Source organism: Mobula hypostoma, chromosome 1 (assembly GCF_963921235.1).
Source record: "Mobula hypostoma chromosome 1, sMobHyp1.1, whole genome shotgun sequence".
Taxonomy (NCBI): Eukaryota; Metazoa; Chordata; class Chondrichthyes; order Myliobatiformes; family Myliobatidae; genus Mobula; species Mobula hypostoma.
Window position 1 is genome coordinate 233,409,794 of NC_086097.1, and position 13,472 is coordinate 233,423,265.

Consider the following 13,472-nt stretch of genomic DNA (forward strand, 5'->3'; position numbering starts at 1 on the left):
AAGATGACAGTATTGTTGATGTCAGGAAATGTTCTAGGCTGCAGAGATACAGCACAGTGCAAAGGTCTTAGGCAAGTGTGCCCAGGCCTTAGGTTAGGGTGCTTATGACTTTTGCACATCACTGTAGTAATTTTATGTATTGCATCTTACTGCTGCCACAAAAAAAAACAAGCTTCATGACATATGTGAGTGATGATAAACCTAATTCCAATATGGGTCTCTGTTGTGGACTGAGAGTAGGAAGGGGCAGGGAGAAGGAAATCATGGTTGGGAATAGGGGAAGGGAGGGGGGTGGGGGCAGGAAGCACTAGAGAGATGTTCTGTAACGATTAATAAACCAACTGTTTGGAATCAAATGATCCTGCCTGGTGTCTCAGGGCTGGGTGTGTTTGCACCCACGCCAACCCCTGCGCCTGGCACTCCTTCTCTCCCACCTGTCTTACAACACTCCCATGGCATTCCACTCTCACCATTCCCAACATACTTTGGATTTCAGAACTTTGCCAGATTTACAAACTTGCTCTCCGAATTCAGTTTTGGGAAGACAGAGGTTGCTACAAAATGTAGAAGAGGTCCAGCTAGGTCTGTTAGACCACAGCCAGGATATCATGTTTCATTCTGCTCATTATGCTACAGTCAATATGTACTATCAAGGATGATAGTGAAATTTCAGGGCTGTAAAGTTATAGTCATGAGAAGGAAGTGTCCTGGCTGAGGCAGGTACAAAGGAGACAGAGAAGTATACAAAACTACAAAATGCTTGGTTTGGTGAGCAGGTTGGACACAGTTCCCTTTGGAAAGATGTTGATAACCAGTGGATGTAAATTTTAAACTAATTGGATGGAATATTAATGGAAAATTAAAAATAAAATCTCCTCTAAGAATTGCAGGTGCCTGGAATACACTGCTGGAATGGTTGGAGGAGGCAGAAATCCACACATGCATAAAACTTGGAGAAACATTCAAAGAATGACAGCCCACGAGGCTAGGACTAGGATGTGAGTCTGGGAGCAAATCACATACCTTTATTGCTGATCAGCAAAGACGCGTTTTGCTGAACACCCCATGCGATAAAGGTCCGTGATTCTGAGATGAAGCAGACACCACTTAAGATTATGATAAGAAAGAATTTCTTCTATCAGATGATAGTGAATATTTGTAAATTTCAATTTTAAATTAATGCAGATGCTTACTTTTTACATACATTGAAAGCTGAGTTTAAAAGTGTTTGGGGAATCAGTGGGAATGGGATCAGGTAGGAAAGTTTTTTGAGAGCTTATCAACCATGACCTTAATCAACAGCAAAGTGGATTCATAGGTCTGTCGGATGATATGAACTTTGATTTCTCCAATTTCTGGTATTTTTTCCCCTCCATCTTCCTTCTGCTACATTTCCCAACTCTGGTCTCCTCCCTCTACTTCTCACCTTCCTATCACCTCTCCTCTGGTGCCCGCCTCCTCCCCTTTCTCCCATGATCAGGTTTCTCCTTCTCCAGCCCTTTACCTTTCCCACTTATCACTTTCAAGTTACTTACTTCAACCACCCCCGCCCCCAACCACCTGGCTTTACCTATCACCTCATAGCTTGTCCTCCTGCCCTTCCTCACACCTTCTTATTCTGGCTTCTTTCCCCCCTTGTTTTCCATTATGATAAAGTGTATCAGCTCAAAACATCCACTATTAATTCATTTCCATAGATGCTGCCTGACCTGCTGATTTGAACCAGCATTTTGTGTGTGTTGTTCTGTCTTAACCTAGCCCTGTTCCGTTTATGGTAGGTAATATAAATATTTTTAGTTTAATATTCGTATTTTCATGTTAGGCAGTGGTAGGGATAGTCCGTTTCATTGGAAGATTATGTTGCTGCGCGACAATGATCTCTGTCACAACTTCAATGCAGTTTTGCTGATTTCTGTACTCGCAGTTGCCACATGTAGCTATGTGGAACTGGAAAAAAAACTTGCATTTCATAACATTAGTTTTGCAAAGGGAGGGGGATCAAGTTAAGAAAGCAATGCTCAATAATCCAATCTGCAATCTTTTAATTGAGTCCATTTGTAAGCAACATGGTAATACATTTTGCCAATGCTAAATTGTTGAGTTTCCACATGGTGTCAGTAGAAGCACATCAAACTGAGGACAATCTAATTTCTCAGGTACCTTTTTGTGATGTCTTACTATTACTCCAAAAATTTGGTGTTAGAATCATCTTCATTTATTTTTAATTTCCTTCTTCTGAAAGCTGGGAAGTTATAGAAGATAATGATTGTTCATGTATGAGACTAGGCAGTGAATCTCAGCCATCCATTTTACCAAAGGTGATTTCCAAGCTGCCTAATCCTATTCTACCCTGAAATCCAATGCAGGCTGACTCCATCATAGATCAAAGTATTAGAAATCCAGCAAAATTTTAACACTGGTGCCTATGAGGTTGTTAACCTCAAGATAAAAAAGAAGTAATTACATATTAGTCTTTGAAATTAGAACAGAATGTGTTGGAAACACTCAGCAGTCAGGCAGCAACTGTGGGAAGAGAAACAAAGTTCGAAGTAAATTTATTATCAAAGTACGTGTACACTCAATGGCCATTTTATTAGGTACCTCCTGTACCAAACTAAATGGCCATTGAGTTCTTTTCTTTTTCAATCTTTTTATTAAGTTTCAAAATTAGTAAGCATAACAATAATAGTAACGTTACAGAGATCGGGATTGCATTAATAATGGTTAACATGTACAAGCACGGATTCCAAATGACAAATATAGTTTAGCCTCCCAATCTCATGGCAACTGACCATGAAAAAGATATTTTATAAGGAGAAACAAAAACCCTAAACTAAAAAGAAACTAAACTGAAAAAAAACAGACAGACAGAAATTGGGTTGTCATATTACAATGGCTGAAACTATTATTTGTCGTTAACTCCGCTCCTCTATACATGAACAAAAAATTATTACAAAAGATTCGGAAGGGTTCAACTTACATCGTATGAAAATATTGAATAAATGGCCTCCAAGTCTCTTCAAATTTAACCGAAAGATCGTAGTACTGCTCTTAATTTTTTTCCAAGCTCAGGCAATCTATTGTTTGGGAAAACCATTGAAATGTAGTAGGGGGATTTTTAATCTTTCCATTTAAGTAAAATGAAACTTCTGGCTATTAATGTAACAAATGCAATTAGGTGACAAGCTGACGAGGATAAATGACTAGAGTCTATCACTGGTAGTCCAAAAATTGCAGTCATAGGATGTGGTTGTAAATCAATACGCAGAACTACTGAGATAATATCAGAAATATCTTTCTAATACTTTTTTAGAAGAGGACAAGACCACAACATATGTGTCAAGGAAGCTACCCCGGAATTACATCTATCACAAACAGGATTTATATGGCAATAAAAATGAGCTAACTTATCCTTGGACATGAAGAGCCCTATGAACCACCTTGAATTATATCAAAGCCCATTGAGTTCATGTTGATGGTCTTCCACTGCTGCAGCCCATCCACTTAAAGGTTCGATATGTTGGCTGTTCAGAGAAGCACACATTTATTTGAGTTACTGTTACCTTCTTGTCAGCTTGAACTAGTCTGGTCATTCTCCTCTGACCTCTCTCTTTAACAAGCTGTTTTAGCCCACAGAATTGCTGGTCACTGATTTTTTTCCCCATTTTTCACACCATTCTCTGTAAATTCTGGAGCAGGGGTTTCCAACCACTGTAATTCGTGGAGCCCCTGCTCTTGAGACTGTTATGTGTGAAAATCCCAGATTAGCAGGTTCTGAGTAACTCAAACCACCCTGTCGGGCACCAGCCATCATTCCATGGTCAAAGTCACTTAGATCACATTTCCTCTGCATTCTGATGATTAGTCCGAACAGCAACTGAACCTCTTGCTTTTATGTGCGGATATTCGCATTAATGAGTTGTTGTATAGGTGTATCTAATAAAGTAGTCACTGAGTGTATGGCACTACTGTATATACCTTGAGACTCATTTTCTTACAGGGATTCATGGACTATAGAGAAATTCAATCAAATCAATGAAAAACAACATAAGGCCAACAGAATTAATGCTTCAGGATGAAAACTCCGTGAACTGCCAGAGAATTTGCATGTGTACAGACCATAAGACCATAAGCTATAGGAGCTGAATTAGGCCATTTGGCCCATTGTGTCTGCTCCATTTTATCATGGCTAATCCAATTTTCCTCTCAGCCCCAATCTCCTGCCTTCTCCCCATATCCCGTCATGCCCTGACCAATCAAAAATCTATCAACCTCTGTCTTAAGTATACATAAATACTTGGCCTCCACAGATGTTTTTGGCAAAGAAGTCCATGCTTTGATGCTTCTGACATTGTATGTATTTCAAAATTCCAGTGTTGATGATTTTCAGCAATTGCATGTTGAAGGTTTTGAACTTCTGAAAAACCAGGACATTTTATAGGTGTATCGGTGGTGTATGAAAAACAATTACAGCAATAATTGATTTTCACAATACGGCTGTGAGATCTTTCATTGCCTCCCGTGATACACTTGCTAAAACCGCCTCTGTTAAATTCATGGCCTTTCCATGTCTGTCAACACGAGGCCATCAAGTACCTCAGCCTGGCAACTCGGAAACTGCTCTTGTATTCTTCTCTAGTTCTCACAAGCTTGCTAGTTTTGCCATATGGACACCTGCATACCCAATGACAATACTTTGAGCAACACACATCAAAGTTGCTGGTGTCCTGACGAAGGTTCTCGGCCTGAAACGTCGACTGCACCTCTTCCTACAGATGCTGCCTGGCCTGCTGCGTTCACCAGCAACTTTGATGTGTGTTGCTTGAATTTCCAGCATCTGCAGAATTCCTGTTGTTTGCAACAATACTTTGAAATGACTTTTGTTCTGCACATATTTGGAGGACGAAGGTATTAAGTGGGAACAAGCTTAACCCTGTTTCCCAGCCCCACTCCCTTCTTAGGGATGCAGAGAAAACAGGTTTACTTTGAAAAAAGATTTTCAAGTGTGAAGTCAATGCTTCACCACAGAGGGAAAAAGCCACCACACGGTCAAAGTAAAAGTCAAAATAAATTTATCAATGAAGTATGTTACCATATACTACCTTAAGATTCATTTACTTGCAGGCATTTACAGGATAAATGAAGAAATACAGCAGAGTTAGGGTTAGGAAAACTACACATAACCAAAGAGTGACAAACAACCAATGTGCAAAAGAAGAGGTATCATGCAAACAATAAATAAATAATATGAAGAATGTGAGTTGTAGAGTCCTTGAAAGTGAGTCTGTAGTGGATAATGATCTGGGGTTTATTTCTCATCATAGTGAGAATGGCCCTTGGTTTTGAATATCATTTGCTCATTATAGTGCGGCACTGGAGACCTGTACAACATCTCCTAGGAGTGTAGGTCTGTCCATTCACTATGACAGGTACCATCTTTTGCAGGAACATCCAAGCATCCATCTTCACTACTTACATTCTGCTTTGGCATGACATTGTGGGATGAATGGCCTGTCCCTTTGCTGTACCCTTCGATGTTCCAAGAAGTCATGTGGCTTTAAACTCAATGTTGAAAGTTATTTTCTTTACCTCTTCTTGTCTCTCATAAGGGGGACCTACAGTGGACAGGTATTTACCATTCTTAACTAAAATAAATAAACTTCTTGTTTATAACCTTCTGTTACTATTCCTCGTGCTGAGTAACAGTATTTACCTCTGTTCTGTGTTGTAACACCTGATAGCTCTGATTCATAAAACATATTCCACTATGACATAACCATATATAACCATATGACAATTACAGCACGGAAACAGGCCATCTCGGCCCTTCTAGTCCGTGCCAAACTCCTACTCTCACCTAGTCCCACCGACCTGCACTCAGCCCATAACCCTCCATTCCTTTCCTGTCCATATAGCTATCAATATGGACATCTATATAATCAAGTTGATTTTCCAGCAAGTTTTGATAAAGTCTGGAACATCATGATTGATGAGGGCACTTTCACAATTTAATGCAATATTGATAACAACAGGAGCACTAATTTTATTTGGGCAAAGTCAACTGCTAAAGGTTAGTAAAATATTTGGAATAAATAGAGACAAAAAAAAATTGCTCTTTTAAAAATGTGCATAATTTGGTGAATTAATTGTGCAGGTTTTAATTAAAATTTATTTTTCTTGAAGTGTTTGTAGCACCCAATGAAATGTGTCTGGCATATGATTTAGAGGTATTGCTGTTTTGATGTACAGATGATTTTGAATTTTACAATCAAATTTAGGATAATGATAGAGAATTATATTTGGCTCAGCACTCCAGTTGGCTTAATACATTTATAAAATAAATCAGCACTTTTATCATTTGCCTTCTATCCTACATTGAGCAGAATCATATTTTTTTTACTCAAAAATGTTGTTGCAGTTATTAATTTGTTTTCTAAATGATAAATTACCTGTTTACGTGATCTGTAAAAGATTAAACAGGAATAATCAAATATTCTTGAAACCAAAATGATCACAGATTGCTGAGTATATTGGAAATGCAGATGAAACAAGACTAAATCATATTTAGCAATGTATGAGGAAATATTTGTTGTATTTTAGGTCAGGCACCTTTATCATTTTGGAACATTTGTTTGTAATTATTTAATTCTTGAGGATATTGAAATGAGTGATAACATTTGTGCGGTTGACTGAATATCTCTTTTTATTTCTTCATGTCCTGTTTTATCTTGTTCCTATTAGAAATTATGTCTGGCAAAACAGATAAGGAACCAATTGGGAAATACCAAGGTTTTGTTTTAAGGAGCGAATTGCTAGCAACGAGGATAATGGAAAGGTCTTGCCCATTTAATGAAGGAAATCTGACAGCAGTTCTGGAGTGTGAGTTCAGTGTGAACATCCAAAGTTGTTTTTGCAGTGTTCTGTCCTCCTCCAGGTGGTCCAGTGCTATAGGGGTTTCTGATGCATTTCATGTAGTGAAGCACTATTCTTACTCTGAAAAGCGCAGAAAATATCAAGCCTTGTTACATGAGTTTAATGGGGTATGGCTATAATTTCCATTTCCAACTTCTCTGTATTTAAAATGCTAATTTTATCTGTGTGGATTGTCAAGCCTGAATTCCATTCATTTTAATTATTAATATTGTATTTTGTTGCAGTATGTTTATGATATTTCAGCTTCAAGTTTAATCTCATGCATTCATCCAAATCTGCATAATAATTTTAAAAATCAACTTGCACAGCTATGTCTGAGTATTCAAAGGAAATACTTGGAGATAAAAAAGTTCTGAAGAAGTAATTTGGAGATAAAACTTCATGGTGTATAGGCTTTACGAGTTCTTCAAATATGATTGATTTTTCAACCTGCTCTTTGGTATCACAGCTGAAGAATGTCAAAGATCACCTAGAGCTGGCACCTATTAAATATCGAGCTTAGGAAAGGTATAGTGATCACCAGATGTCTGTGAGAAGTGATATTCAAAGTCAGCAAAGACACCAGCCTCCTCACTTCGTTGCTGCTTAACAAACCCGGGAAAGGGTTATGATCTCTAAGTAAAATTAATGGAACTAAGCTCATGCAGTATAGGAATAGCCCTCCCAACCACTGAGCACGTCTACAAGGAGTACTGCCACGAGGAAGTTGTGACCCTCATCAAGGACACCCGCCATCCAAACCATTCTCACCTCTCACTGCTGCCAACAGGGAGGAGGCTCAGGAACCTCAGGTCCCACATCATCAGGTTCAAGAGCAAATATTACCCTGCAACAGTGATTCTCAATGGGGGCAGTTACATGCTGAAGGGGGTGTTAGGGGAAGTGGAAGTTCCCCTAAGATTCTTGGGAGGGGTGCGGCAAGCAGAACCCTAACTTGAGGCATGAGACCTGACTGACCAGGACAATTCGCTGCCATTGTCAACATCCGATAGGCATTCCCAGTTTGTGTTCATTTTTAATCTTAATTTAGCGCCGTTAATGATGGAAAAATATGTACAGCACCATCTCTATGAGTCTGAAGGTGGTGAAGCCTTGAATTCTAATCTAAATGGTTATGTATTTATATAACTTAATTTACTTTATTTTATTTATTTATTCATTTATGGGATGTGGGCATCATTTACTGGCCATCCGTAGTTGCCCATAAGAAGGTGGAGATGAGCTGCCTTCTTGAACAGCTGCAGGCCCAAAGGTGCAGGTACACCCACTGTGCTGTTAAGAAGGGAATTCCATGATTTTGACTCAGCGACAATGAAGAAACGGCGAAATGTTTCCAAGTCAGGACAGTGAGTGACTTGGAGGGGGATTTCCAAGTGGTGGTGTCCCCAGGTATCTGCTCTTCTCGTCCTTCTAGATGGTGGTGGTCGTGGGTCTGGAAGGTGCTGACCTAAGAACTTTGGTGTGTTGTTGCAGTGCATCTTGTAGATACTACACACTGCTGCAAATGTTTGTTGACGGTGGAGGGATTGGATGCTTGTGGAAGGGGTAACAATCAAGTGGGCTGCCTTGTACTGGATGGTGTCAAGCTTCTTGATCGTTGATGAAGCTGCGTTCATCCAGGTGAGTGACGAGCATTCCATTACACTCCCGACCTCAGCCTTATAGATGGTGGACAGGCTTTGGGGAGTCTGGAGGTGAGTTACATGTCACGGGACTCCTAGTCTTTGACCTACTGTTGTAGCCATGGTGTTTACATGGCTAGAGCAGTTCAGTTTCCTGTCAATGGTAAACCCCAGGATGTTAATAGCAGAGTATTCAGCGATGGTGATGCCACTGAATGTTAAGGGACGATGGCTGAAGCCTCTCTTGCTGGAGATGGTCATTGCCTGGCACTTGTATGGCTTGCAGGTTACTTGCCACTTGTCAGCCCAACCCTGGATGTTGTCCGGGTCCTGCTGCATTTGATTATGAACTGCTTTACTGTCTGAGGAGTCACGAATGGTGCAGACCATTGTGCAGTCATCTGCGAACATCCCCATTTCTGACCTTCCGACGGAAGGAAGGTCATTGATGAAGCAGCTGAAGATGGTTGGTCCTAGGACACCTCCCTGAAGAACTCCTGCAGTGATGTCCTGAGGATGAGATGATTGACCTCCAATCACCACAACCATCTTCCTTTGTGACAGGTATGATTCCAACCAACAGAGGGTTTTTCCCTTAATTCCCATTGACTCAATGTTAACTAGGGCATCTTGATGCCATGCTAGGTCAAATGCTGCCTTGATGTTGAGGGCTATCACTCTCACCACATCTCTGGTATTTTGCTCTTTCATCCATGTTTGGACCAAGGAGGTGATGAGGTCAGGAGCTGAGAGGCCTTGACAGAACCCAAACTAGGCACCCGTAAGCAGGTTATTGCCGAGTAGGTGCTGCATGATAGCACTGTTGGTGATCCTTCCATTGCTTTGCTGATGATTGAGAGAAGGCTGATAGGGCAGTAATTGGCTGGGTTGGACGTCCTGTTTCCTGTGTACAGGACATACCTGGGCAATTTTCCATATTGCCAGGTAGCTGCTGGTGTTGTAGCTGTACTGGAACAGCTTGGCTGGTGGTGCAGCAGGTTCTGGAGCACAAGTCTTCAGGACTATTGCCGCGATTTTGTCTGGGCCCATAGCCTTCACAGTATCCAGTGCTTTCGGTCATTTCTTGATACCACCTGGAGTGAATCAGATTGGCTGCGTACTGACATCTGGAATGCTGGGAACTTCTGGAGGAGGCCGAGCTGGATCATCTACTTGGCACTTCTCACTGAAGATTGTTGCAAATGCCTCAGCCTTATGTTTTGCACAGGTGTGCTGGGCTCCTCTATCATTGAGGATGGAGATTTTCCTGGAGCCTCCTTCTCCAGTGAGTTGTTTGATTGTCCACCTCCATTCATGGCTGGATGTGGCAGGACTACAGAGCTGTAGTTTATTAAGGATAAAAGTAATCCGATTAGGAACATGATTTCTTGTGCAACAGAAGGAGCACCATGTATGACAGGTTGCCATTCTGGTTTAGTGGGATTTATGAAAAATCCAATTCCAAGTCTATTTGCAATCCATTGTGTAATTTATCATCAACATCTCACAGCCAAAAACCTCAGCCAGCAACTTTTTTCAAGCATGACTCTTGTAATATCTGCTATCAACAAAGTTAAAGCTCATTCATTAAAAAGCAGAATATTTTACCAGTTATGCCAAGATAACGACGAAGAGTTTGAACGCTTGCTTCTTCACACTGAAGTATATTGACTGTCAATAGACTACTGCTTGAAACATTTCTCTGATCTATTTGACACTGTATTTGAATTTTTGCTCAAAGTCAACAAGACCTTGGGAAACAAGATTGTACCTCTACGTGGAATTGTGGCATACCTAGCCAATCTGCATGACAAGATGAAACTGCAGGGTGAGAATTTCAATTTAATCCAGGCAAATGTGCACTGTCCACTTTTATTGTAAAATTGGAAATATATAAGCAAAACATTGGGAGAATGACATTCTCACAGTTTCCCTGTGTGGAAAGTATGGCACTCTCTTTCACAGACGATGATTTGCAGAATTACTGCTTACACCTGCAGTTACTGAAGAAGGATTTTCAGAATCAATTCATGGATTTGAACGATTTGGAAATTCCAGACTGGGTAATTAACCAATTTCTTTGCAAGGTAAAAGAACAGGAAGAGAGCTTGTAGAAGGCAGGGCAGAAGAAGCAAAAATACTTTTCAAGGATGTCGGTTTTTGTGGTATGTAGCTGCACTGTTGTATGAAGTTTCCTGGTCTTTGGAGAAGAGCCAAACTGCTCTTCATTGCATTTCCATACTCCTACCTTGCTGAAAGAGGCTCCAGTGCAGTGAACCACATACTCACAAAAAACAGAACCTGCTTAGACATTGTTATGTCTGGGGGCTTTTGCTGTCACAACTTGAAGCAGATATTTTAACTCTTGCTAAAAATCATTAAGCTCAAGGATTCCATTGATATTGAAACTGTTGTACAGCACACAAGTACTGTGTAAGCTAGGTTTAAAGACAAATAAAAATTTAAAGCAGAATCATTTTTCTCATGATAACATATGGTAGACATGATTTTACACTATGAGGGCACCGGGAAGTATATTGTGTCTAAGAGGGGTGTTGGCAAGAAGAAAAGTACTTTAGAGAGGTGTTGGAAAGTATGAAGGTGCTTTGGAAGGTGCTAGGAAACATTGCACTACAACCATCAGGCTCCTGAACCAACGTGGATTACCTTACTCACCTCAACACTGAACCGATCATTGAACACAATCTATGGACCCACTTTCCAGGACTCAACTCATATTATCTATTTGTTTGTTTGCTTATTTATCTATCTATTATGTACTATTTATGTATGTATTTATTTACGTATTTATTTATCTATCTACCATTTATCTATTAATCTATTTATCTATTTATTTATTATTTGTCTATTTTTTTATTTGCACATTTTGTCTTCTTTTGCACATTGGTTGTTTGTCAGTCTTTCTGTGCATTTTTCATTGAATCTGTTGTATTTCTTTGTTCTATTATGAATACCTGCAAGAAAATTAATCTCAGGGTTGCGTATGGTAACACATACATACTTCGATAATAAATTTACTTCGAACCTTAATTTTTCTATTATCAACATGTCTATCTAAGAATTCTTTAGATAGTTCTAATGTACCATCACTCCTCGCAGGGTGTTCCATGCACCCACACCCTCTGTGTAAAGAACTTAATTGACATCTCTGCTATATTTTCCTCCAATCACCTTCAAATTATACTCACTTGTATTAGCCATTTCCACTCTGCCTCTGGCTATCCACTCAATCAATGCCTCTTATAACACCTCTATCAAGTCAGTTCTCACCCTCCTTCACTCCAAAGAGAAAAGCCCTGAGTCACTCAACGTATCTTCATAAGGCATGCCCTCTAGTCCAGGGCAGCATCCTGGTAAGTCTCCTCCACTCCCTCTCACAGGTTTTAACATCCTGTTTATAATGAGGTGACCAGAACTGAACATAATATTTCACGTGTGGTCTTACCAGGGTTTTACAGAGTTACAACATTCTCTCAAGACTTTTGAACTCAATCCTCTGACTCATGAAGGCCAACATGCCATACACCTTCTTAACAACCGTATCAAATGCACAGCAACTTTTGTTTATTCAAAAGAAATTCTTGGAGATGAAAGGGAAAAATTATTGTAAAGGTAGGTGGAAATTGTAGAGCAGTTGGATTAATTAGAAGCATTGTCAAAAGTATGTTCCCATGCAGACTGCTATAGTGGTACAACTAGAAGGGTTGTTTACTCTCAACTCCACTGACTTCAGTTCAATCCTGACCTCTGGTGCTGTCTCTCTGGCACTTACACAATTTCCATAGGACTGTGAGGATTTTCTTCACATCCCAACGATGCATAGGTTGGTAGGTGAATTGGTTGCTGTAAATTGTCTCTAGCCTAGGTGCGAAGTAGAATCTGGGTATTGCAGGACTGTATCAAGGGAGCTGTGTGGCCTCAGTTATTGTGCAGACTAGGCTTTCATGCCACAGGGTCACCTGTTGCAGTTACCCATAATAACAAGTAATAAATGGCATAGGTGGTGTGGTGCAGCTGGGTTGGGTGCTGGCCCCTCCCATTGGTACTGGTCTCCAATGTTTGCTCGGTGGAAGATGAGCTGGATTACATTCATCTGCCACTGCACTTGTATGCTTGTTCTTGCAGAAACATGGCTCCAGAACAAGTTTCCACGCACCGTCAATCTACACACCATAACACTCAGGGTCTTGGGCTATATTGTTTTTTGTGTCTATATATCACTTCTATTGTAATTACAAATGCTATATGTGACTTGTTCTGTGTGTGACCATTAGTGTTATAATTTGTACCTTGGCCCCAGAGAAACGATATTTTGTTTAGTTGTATCGATATGTATGGTTGACTGACAATTAAACTTTTGAACTTGAACTTGCAGAATTGAGGGGAATGAGAAAAGAATTAAATGGGGTTAGGGAATTCATGTAAATGGATGCTTTCATGATAGACATGGACTTGATGGACCGATGACCATGTTCCTGAGCAGTATGGCTCTAAGGTGGGGCAAATACATTCTTTCTGTGCTGGATAATTCTGTGAAGTTTAATGCAATCATTTTCCTTTTAACCTGCCACTTGCTTCCATCTCTAAAGAATGGTTCACTGTGCCTGTGCTAGATTCCAAAGCTCGTAGTACAAAGCAAATTTATTATCAAAGTACACTTGTAGATGTCACCATATATAATCCGGAGATTTATTTTCTTGAGGACAATCACAGTAAATATAAGAAACTCATTTGAATCAATGAAAGATTACACACAATAGGATGGACAACAACCAAAGAGAAAAAACAAAGAACAACAAACAAAAAGAAAGAGAAAATAATAATAATAAATTAATAACCAAAATTATCAAGAGCATGTGATGAAGAGTCCTTAAAAGTGAGTCCAGTTCAGTGATG